Below are 9447 nucleotides of genomic sequence, written 5' to 3'. Positions count from 1 at the left end.
GGTCAAAACCCTAAATCAAAATCCTAATCTAAACTAATCAAGTCAATCTCATAAGACTAAAGTCAAAACCCTAAATTAAAACCCTAAAGACTAAGTCAAAACCCTAATTGAAACCCGAATCAAACCCTAATTCTCCTAAAAAACTTTATAAATAGGAGCCTCCACACCCTATTTTCGTATCAAAGAAAAAATCCTAGGAAAAGTAGGTGAAGAAGCCTCCACAACCTCTCTAAAACCTTATTTTTGGAACCTCAACTCCTTACCTAACACCCCTGCTCTGATTTTAGCCTAAAAAATACCCAAAAGCCTCTCAAAAACATCTCAAAAATCCACAACAAATTCGAAGCACCTAGATCCAAGAAGGAGATACCTTACCTCGAAGATCAGAAATTAGATCCGGAGATAGAACGAAGTAAGGAATACGGTATTGAAAGCGCCCTCGATCTGCAGGGTGCGCGGATCCGCTTTTGACCCTTGAGGTTTGGGAGTCGCCACCTAGTTGTTAAGGTCTAGGAACCAACTGACTCTAAAAAAAGGCAAACTAATCTACGAAAGAGAAAAAGAGTCCGGGGATCACGTTACGGGGTTGGAAGGTTTTCCCGGCCAAAGCCGGTCTCTACTAACTTCCCAAATAAATCACATTGCTAAAAACCTAGATAAAAATAAAAATAAAAAATTTTATACCTTTTCGATAGCAAGGATTTTGCTCCCTCAGATCTGACAAAAATAGCTCCTTGTACCGTACTTCCTTGCTTCGTTCTGTCTCCGGATTTGATTTCAGATCTCCGAGATCAAGGTATCTCCTTGTTTTTGGATCTGAACCCTTCAAGTTCGTTGCGGATTTGAGGGTGTTTTTGGAGGGCTTTTAGGTGTTTTCTAGGCTAAAATTGAAGGAGGGATGTTAGGTAAGGAGTTGGGACTCCAAAACTAGGGTTTATGGGAGGTTATGGGGGCTTCTAGACCTACTTCTCTTAGGGTTTATGATTTGATACGAAAATAGGGTGTGAGCACCTCTATTTATAGATGTTTTTAGGGGTTGATTTGGATAGAGTTAGTGTTTAATTAGAGATCTTTTAATTAGAGTTGTGTTTTAGTTTGACTTGTTTTAAGTAGAATTATTTTAAAGTTAGAACTCTATTAGATAGAGTTATTATTTAATTAGAGGTCTATTATGACTTTTGGTATTATTTGATTGACTTTTAATGTTTTGACTTCAGTCTTAATTGATTGACTTTTAATATCTTGACTTCAGTCTTGCTTAATTGACTTTAATTTTGACTTCAGTCTCACTTGATTGACTTTAATACCTTGACTTCAGTCTTGCTTGATTTACTTTTAATTTTTGGAGAACCCCCCTCTAAAATATCTTTAATTCTTTGGACCCCCAAATGGAGGGGTCCTTAAAGAAATATCCCACGAACCCTCAACAATTTTACTTGAAAGTCCGATTGATCGATTTTTTAGTTCCAATTTTTAAATTAATTTCATTAATGTTTCACTTTAATTATTTAATATTTTATTTATTAATTTCGAATTTTTTAATTATGAAAATTGTGAAATTACCGTTTTACCCCCGGAGAGGACTTTTCACGTTTTAAGTCGGTTTTAAATGTTCTAGGATGTTTTAGAATCGATTTTTCATAAGGAATTCAATGGAAATATTAGTTTGTGTCATTTATGAAATTTTTTGTGTGAAATGGTCAGGAACTTTATGAGGGGCATTTTCGTAATTTTGTCGAATTCTGTTAAAATTGGTGAAATGATTTATTTGGTTTCGATTTGTTATTTTATGTGTTTGAATGGGTTTTCCGAAGCGTAACGTAGGCTCTAGGGTTGTTTTGAGGTTAGGGGTATTTTGGTAATTTGGTCAATTTTTAGTGATTTTTATTGTGAAGCTTCTTTTTGGTCTACAAGATGATGATTTCAATGTTTCTGGGGTCGTATTTTCCTAGCGTAGTGTGATTTTTAAGGTTTTGTCAATTCGAGATACCTCATCCGGATTTTTGAAACACATCTGATAAAAAAATAAAGCAATGGAATACGCATCTATCATTGGGAATCATTGCAATCGGGTTTACGAGTTGATTAATCAGGCGGATGCAAAAATGGGGTGTCTACAGATGCCCCTCTTTGGTAGAGGGTTGAAGCAAACTAGATAGCAAATCTATTTTGGTAGATAGTGCGATATCTGAATGCCAAAGCTAGTGACATTTCATTTTGCAGCCTGATTTAGCAATTCGTCGGGGTGTTCGGATCCTTGAGGGTAAAACTCTCCCCGAATTAAAAGGTTGTCAGGTCCTTGAACGCAAACTCTCACTAACAGTGTCAGATCCTTGAATTTTAGAGAATTCTCCCTGACTAATATAACAACTGTGCAAGTGTGTGATTTAAAATCTGAGATAAATTTGAGTATAATTTGAGCATAATCTGAGCATAAACTGAGCATAATTCCGACAAAACTTTCGACGAAAACTGAGCAAAATCAAAGATAACCCTTGGCGGAAACTGAACGAAATCCAAGATAACCCTTGGCGGCAACTGAGCAGAATCCAAGTTAACCCTTGGCGGCAACTGAGCAGAATCCAAGATAACCCTTGGCGGCAACTGAGCAAAATCCAAGTTAACCCTTGGCGGCAACTGAGCAAAATCCAAGATAACCCTTGGCGGAAACTGAGCAAAATCCAAGATAACCCTTGGCGGCAACTGAGCAAAATCCAAGTTAACCCTTGGCGGCAATTGAGCAAAATCCAAGATAACCCTTGGCGGAAACTGAGCAAAATCCAAAATAACCCTTGGCGATAACCCTTGGCGGCAACTGAGCAAAATCCAAAATAACCCTTGGCGATAACCCTTGGCGGCAACTGAGCAAAATCCAAGATAACCCTTGGCGAAAACTGAGCAAAATCCAAGATAACCCTTGGCGGCAACTGAGCAAAATCCAAGATAACCCTTGGCGAAAACTGAGCAAAATCCAAGATAACCCTTGGCGGCAACTGAGCAAAATCCAAGATAATCATTGGCGGAAACTGAGCAAAATCCAAGTTAACCCTTTGCGGAAACTGAGCAAAATCCAAGATAACCCTTGGCGGCAACTGAGCAAAATCCAAGATAACCCTTGGCGGAAACTGAGCAAAATCCAAGATAACCCTTGGCGGCAACTGAGCAAAATCCAAGTTAACCCTTGGCGGCAACTGAGCAAAATCCAAGATAACCCTTGGCGGCAATTGAGCAAAATCCAAGATAACCCTTGGCGGCAACTGAGCAAAATCCAAGTTAACCTTGGCGGAAACTGAACAAAATCCATGATAATCCTTGGCGGCAACTGAGCAAAATCCAAGTTAACCCTTGGCGGCAACTGAGCAAAATCCAAGATAACCCTTGGCGGCAACTGAGCAAAATCCAAGTTAACCCTTGGCGGAAACTAAGCAAAACTGGCAGAGGAATGAATGAATTTTGGGCAAGAATGAACGAATTTGGAGAAAACTGATTAGAATGAATCGAAGAACAAATAAATCTGGAAGATAATGAATCTAGAAGAGAAATGATCGATTCCAAGAATGATTGGACCTGAAAAAGAATTTGGAGAACGAAAGAATGCCATATCTCCTAATGAATTATTAGTTGATCTCTGGACACAGTCAAATGTTAGATCCGAAGTGCTTTTGTTTGAACCTCAAGGTTTTATCCAAAAGTTTTATGAATTTAAAACCTGAGATTTTTTATTTCTTTTGAACCTCAAAATTTTTTTGAAAAACTATTATCAAGAGGGTTACCTTAAATTTGGGGTTCTCATTATCTCTTAGGATTAACATTGCTCAAAAGTAAAATGCCTCTAGTTTGACAATGACCATGGCCTTGAAAATAATTGAACACATCATAAAAAAAATGCCCCTAGTATAAAGGGGAAAAGTTACATTAAAAAAAGAAAGAAAATGCCCCTTGTATGAAGGTTTGAAATAATTGATTACCACAAGCGCAATAAAGACTCAACTTTTAATTTTGATTAATTTTATTGAAGGTTTTTGAGTCAGGCTCAAGAGTACAAAATTATTTCCTTTCGAGTTTCATAATAGAATTCACCCTTACCTCCCTTGGTTTACTTGGGGGAGTAAAAATTTTTATCGATCGTAGACAATACTTGTGACTTCTGAGTCTATGCCTGGTTCAAGCTAAGTATTGACTTTGATTATTCGGACTTCTGATGTTTCAGCTTGGACCGCTCTCAGCTTGGGATTTTCTTCTGTTTTTCTTTGTTGCTCTAACTTTTGCCTAGATCGCCTTTTCAGATTTTCAATCTAGCAAGCTTACTCTAACTTTTGCCTAGATCGCATTTTCAGGTTTTCGATCTAGCGAGCTCTTCTCTTTTTTTCTTTGCTCTGATTGTTGCCAAAGTTGTCCTTTTAGATTTTCAACCTTGCGAGCTTGCCTTAATTTTTGCCTAAGTCGCCCTTTTCGGGTTTTCAACTTAGCAGGCTTCATCATTTTTTTATCTTTTTTTTTCTTCTGAACTTCTGGAGTTGCTGTTTGACCATGTTTTGCTATCTCCCTTGACTTTTCGCACGGTACTTAGGAGGACTTTTATAGGTAGGCTTAGGACTGGGTATAAAAAGAAAGGGATTTTGAGGCTCAAAAACCCAAATGCCCTTTGTGTGACATTTCCTTTTAAATTATTTTCTTTTTTTCTTGAATTTTATTTCCCACTTTGACAATTTTTTTCTTTTGAATTTTTTCTTGATTTTTTTTATTGTGTGGGAACTAGATTTTTTTTATTTTGATGCGGTCGGGCCTGAAGTAACTTCTCAGGTTGCCTACGTACCCCAGAATTTTGGGATCAGACCAAAACGTAGTTCGAATTTTCCCTCCCCTAGGTTAGGTGATCGGGCTAAGAAATAAAAATGCATCATTTTTTTTGAAAAGACTGCAAAGGGCTGAGAAAGGAGATAATGAACTGGGTAGTAGGAAAATTGATTCGGCCAAAGGTGGCCTCCTTAAATGTAGTACCATTTGATCCGGTCAAGGTTGGTTGACTCTGGTAGTTCACTTCCATCATGATCTTGAAGTTTAACGACTTTTCCAGACAGTATTTCCTTAATGAATGAATTTCTCCAATTGGGTTCAGACTTTCTCCTATAGTCGAGGAGGAGTGTTCAATTTTTTTTGAAGTCTGATAGTTAAATCCTTGACTTGTAATTAATGAGCTTTGACCTTTTTGTCAAATGCACAGGTGACTCTTCCTAGATAAGCTTGCACATGGTACAGGACTTTAACTCGTTTTCTGCGATCAAGTTTAATTCTTCATACTGCTGACGAACCCAATCTGTTTCTAACAAATGATTTTCCAACAAGACCTTGAGAGACGAAATTTCCATTTCAACTGGCAAGACTGCTTCCATGCCATACACTAAGGAGTAGGGAGTAGCTCGAGTTTGATTAGGAGTGAGGACTGAGATATTGCTTATAACCGGTAGGATTGAAGCACTATGATCTTCAAAGAACAACTAGACGATGTTAAAAAATTTTGAGGTCATTTCTGACTGTTGACTTGATATTGACGTTTACTCTAACTGACCGAATTTACAACCCTAGCTAGACGATGGACGATTGAGCTTAGACACAATGATAACCCTTAAACTTCTTTGAAAGTAAATTTAACCAATTTCAGTGTCACCCCCTTGATAACATTTTAAATAAACCCTGAGATTTTATTGAATTTTGTGCACCAATCCATTAAACAATTCATCCATTCAATGATTATTCAGAAGGAAAATAATTTTATTGCACTCTTGAAAAAAATGTTTTTATTGAATAAAAATTTTCACAATTCTGATTATTTTTTACAATCATTTTCTTTTTAGAAAAACATATTTTGATAATTTTACAAGGTCCATGCAAAAAATAGATTTTTGGTAAAAAACATATTTCAAAAATTTTTCATGCAAAAATAGATCTTTTGTAAATCATTTTTCCTTCATTTTCTTTTCTTTCGGAAAATATTTTCTTCTGAAAAATATTTTTTCTCTGAAAAATAGTTTGTTATTTGGAAAGCATTTTCTCTTAGAAAATCTTGTTCTTCTGGAAAATATTTTTTCTTAGAAAACATTATTTTCTAGAGAATAACACTTTTTCTAGAAAACACTTATTTTTGAAAACACTTATTTTGGAAAACACTTTTTCTAGAAAACACTTTCCCTTCGTAAACCATTTTTCTTCTTTGAAAATTTGATTTTTATTTCAATTTAAATGGCCCAACCCACCATGATTATTGGATCGGGATGGACTGGGTCATTATTGTAAAAGAATGGATTCTTTATTGGGTCGGTACACCCATTTTAATTTTCAAAACAAATTTTGATCTTTGAGGACAATCATACACTTTGATCTCATCATTCACATATATTCATCAATCCAAAGGTTCCATTCAATAAACAACCCGGGAACACCCACGATAAGTTCGAATTGTGACCTACAGAGAAGGTTTCTAGACTCTAAGCGTACTACGTGCAATGCATTTTTATCTGGCCACCCTTGCCCAAGCACACCTATATACCTTTCGATACGTTGTGACTTGGTTTGATATACCGTATAGGTGATAATCTAAAATCTCAATTCATTTCTCGTAAGCCAAAAACAGTCAGTTTGATCTCCAGTTGAGAGGTGGCGCACAATGCTGAGTAAGGGCCCACTTAAATACCTCTCGTCTAGAATAGACATAGTCTATCCCCCTCATACAGTAGGGTACAGCGGGGCAAGATCTTGCTTAGGCACCGGTTTTGACCAAGAATTGCAATTGATATACTTAGATTATCTTTTATACCTATGGGTACGAGTCAGGAGTTGTAGCTTTCATAAATGGTTTGGCATCCTACAAGGGGACCGACCACGTACTAGTACTACGTTGGCAATCGGGACATGTGACTGTGTGGCTCACAATAGGACAAAGGCTCAGGTCGCCCCAGCCTGGGTGCATCAATATACTTCTCAAAATCACCTGATCAAACGGTATTGATGCCCCCAGTTTGATATACCCTAAGGTACGTGACTGGAGTTGTGGTTTTCATGAATGACGTCGCATCTCCGAAGAGATCGGGCCACGCACTAGTGCCACGTTGGCTATATAGGACGTGTAAGTGGGTAAAACAGTAAACGTGCACGTGGTGTGTGCGAAAACAGGGTGGGGTGTGCCCGGGGCCTTTTCCAAACAAATGGGCCCATGGGCCTGATCATACCATCACACATCGGATTACGTGAACATTTAATCAAGATCGACACCATTCAAATCATATGAATATTTAATCCAGGTCAACATCATTCCAATCACATGAATATTTAATCACGATCAACATTATGATCAATATCAAACGTGTATTTCAATCAAGATTATGGCATGTTAGAAGGGTGATTAACATAAACTAATAATATGGTCCGATTTAAGATCTAAACATGCACATCACCTTCATACATCGATCATGGTAAATTAATCAATGGCATATGATAATGAATTAGGTCCGATCATCACAATAAGCATAATCTTGTAATTTTATAGCCCAACCAAGGGTCATTTTGGGTAATCTAAAATATTTCGAGATTCCTAAAACATTGAGCCGCTAATAGGATAATGGTAGTTGAAGTGTGGGGCGATGCATCCTCTTTTTTTTTTTTTAAAAATTGATTTTTATTTTTTCCAAACAAAACCCAAGACCTTCATTTAACCAATTGATTTTTAAAAAAAAGTAGAAAAACTATTACCAAAAATAAACCAAAACAAAGCACAACCTAATTCTGGGTGATAATTGGGGTGCCAACAAATAAAAAACCAAAAAAGAAAAGTTTAAAATCTACCTCAAGGCTGCCCTCAAATCGATTATTTTTTTTATTTCTGATTTTGCTTTGAGAAAAAAACAAAACAAGATGAGATTAAAAAAAAATGAACTTAACACAGAAAACTCCTCTTCACCGTTCAAAGCCTTTTGACTCATTCAACAACTCACAATCAGATTCACTGATAATCCCGAACTCAAGATTTCAACGAAATAATAACGCTAAATTTCGTTCTAATTCTCGAACATAGAACTGTTCTTCTAATCACGGTTACATGCCCCCCCTTTTTTGTAAAAAAACAATGTCTACGATCCAATCCCGCTGGAGGTTTTACCAAAGAACAAGCTAGTAACAGATCGAATTTCTTCTATAAATCAGAACGAGCAGAAAACTTCTCGTAGTCGAATCGAAGAACAAATGGATTTTTCCTTTAAAAGATCGAAGTACCATAGAGAAGACCCAAGCAGAAACTTGAACCGAATCACTATGGGCTTAAAAAAAAAATCGTTAGAAAAAAAAAACAAAATTCCTCATTGAAACAAGTTCGTCGTTTTTTATTGGTATTTTATCAACGCAGCCTTGCAAAAAAAAACGTTGAAAACAAAGAAACCACAAAAGTTTCCTTCGGCAGAAAGTGCCCATATGCTTTTGATCGATCGAGATTTATTGTAGATAAGGGAGGTACGATTGGAAAAGAACCTTCGACCGGGCTTGAGAGGCCACACCGATCGATTCCGGGTTGGAACCAGTCGGTCCCTGCTGAAGAAGACGAAGTTTAAGTAAATCAATGGAGAAGCCATCGACTTGGAGCTTCATGCTCAATCATCGAAGGTGCATGGTACCTTTCAGAGATCAGCAATCGATCAAATGTCTATCAAACACAACCGTGCACAATCACAGCCGATCGACTGGGTTTCAGTCATTCTCTCTGATCTGGCTCGGTTGAGAACGAAGAGAAGAGAAAAATCTCTTTTAAAAGTAAAAGGGTTTTAAGAATAAAAAACCCTTTTTACTTAACGCACCCACTTCTATTACCCTTGCTGTCGTCAACAGCATTCCAAAATTTTTTTTTTTTTTTTTATAATCTCCCTTACTGTCAAAGGACAGCACAGTTCTTTTATGAAAACCATTTGATTGGAAAGGAAAAAAGAACTGTCATACATCATAAAAATTAATCAAAAGATATATTTTTTATTTATTTATTTTTTTTTAAAAACGTCGAAGGGTTGATCAACGCGTGCCTAAAAAAGAAGAAAAAAAATATCGGCGATCCCCCTACTTCAACCACCATTAATCCATTAATAACCTCAATCTTTTGGAATTTTACATTATGTAGAATCACCATAAACGACCCTCAATTGGATATAAAACCTAATAAGTAATGCTTGATCGAATCATAACAATAATATGCTAAAATATCAAAGTCCAAACACATACTCAATAATCGAACTAAAATAACAGCAAATTGATAAGGTAATCAGCTAAACAAATTAAAAATAATAAATAAAATAAATAAGATAAAAAACATTCTAGGTCGCTTTTGACAATGTTCCCATACTTGGGGTATTTCAAGCTTGATCCTCAAAGGTCCCCAGTGGAGTCGCCACTGAAAGCGCCCTCGATCCGCGG

This window comes from Akebia trifoliata, chromosome 1 (assembly GCF_017979445.1).
Source record: "Akebia trifoliata isolate Shusen 1 chromosome 1, ASM1797944v1, whole genome shotgun sequence".
NCBI classification, from domain to species: Eukaryota; Viridiplantae; Streptophyta; class Magnoliopsida; order Ranunculales; family Lardizabalaceae; genus Akebia; species Akebia trifoliata.
The sequence above is the reverse complement of the archived record's forward strand: the minus strand, read 5'-3'. Positions refer to the sequence as shown.